The following is a 1144-nucleotide window of genomic DNA, read 5'->3' as shown; positions in this document are numbered from 1 at the left end:
GCGGTGGGCCTGGTCCTGGATGCCTGGCAGGCCGTCCTCCTCAGCCCCTGAAGCCACCTGGCGGCTCACTGACAACTGTCTCTTCACATCTGTCACCTGCAGCTGCTGGCTGGCCGAGGGCAGGAAGTTGGCTGGTCACTGGGCAACAGGATGGTGACACCGGGGAAGAACCCATCCTTACTTCCTGGAAGACTGGCTGCCTGGAGAGGAAAATCCAGGCAAGCTGCCAGCACCAGGCCGGTCTCAGCACAGAGCCCCTTCTGTCCCACACAAGCCCTCCTTTCAACAGGCTCTGTGCAAACAGAGCGCCGAGAACCTTCCCTCCCGGGTCACCTGCTCTGCGGCCAGGGCCTGAGTCGGGCAGCCACGCTCGTTCCTTACAGGAAGCAGGCTGCCCGGCGCGGGGACTCGGTGAGCTCCGCTGGCCGTGCGCCTGTGTCTGTTGGGGCCGAGGGACGCGTATTTGCTGCAACCCCACCCCGTGCGCCGGCCAGGCCGGTGCTGCCACCGTGGTTACGAGGGCAGGGGTGCCCGGCCTAGTGCAGCCCGGAGGCCGGGCAGGGATGGGCGGCCCGCCTGCCCCTCTCCTGGCCGCGCCCCCCCGGGACTCGCCGGCGTTTCCTCCGGACCTGTGTGCGGAAGCCCCGCGCTGGGGAGGCCGGGCTGGGGCCAGCAGAGGGGTTGCTGAAAGAGGGGGGCGGCCCCGGGGGGCCCGCGGGCTTCCAGCCTCGGCCCGTCACACACCCCCAGCCCAGCGGCTCCCCGGTCGGCCCGGGCGCCCAGGGCCGCGTCCGGAAGGGAAGGGTCGGCCGCAGGCCTGCATACATCCGCAGAGTGACTGATTTTGTGCCGCTTGACGTTCTTTTCTTCGGTTTCTCATTTGTTTTCCCTTATTTTTAGTAAAGCCCTTTAGAAAGTTACGGGGAGTGAACGGGTGTGGTCAACCAGCCGACAGGCAGGGGACAGAGATGCGGTCTTTACCGCTAGCAAAAGGGGGGGGAGGGGGGCCCCAGGGACAGAGGGGGGCCCTTGGGCCCACCCCCACCTCGGTCCCTCGGGCGGCCCCCCCCCCGCGCAGCCTGCGAGGAAGCACCTGCTTCTGTCTGATTTCGTGGCCGCCCTGGGCTGCTGCTGGCTGGTTCCC

This window comes from Physeter macrocephalus, chromosome 2, assembly GCF_002837175.3.
Source record: "Physeter macrocephalus isolate SW-GA chromosome 2, ASM283717v5, whole genome shotgun sequence".
NCBI lineage: Eukaryota > Metazoa > Chordata > Mammalia > Artiodactyla > Physeteridae > Physeter > Physeter macrocephalus.
The sequence above is the reverse complement of the archived record's forward strand: the minus strand, read 5'-3'. Positions refer to the sequence as shown.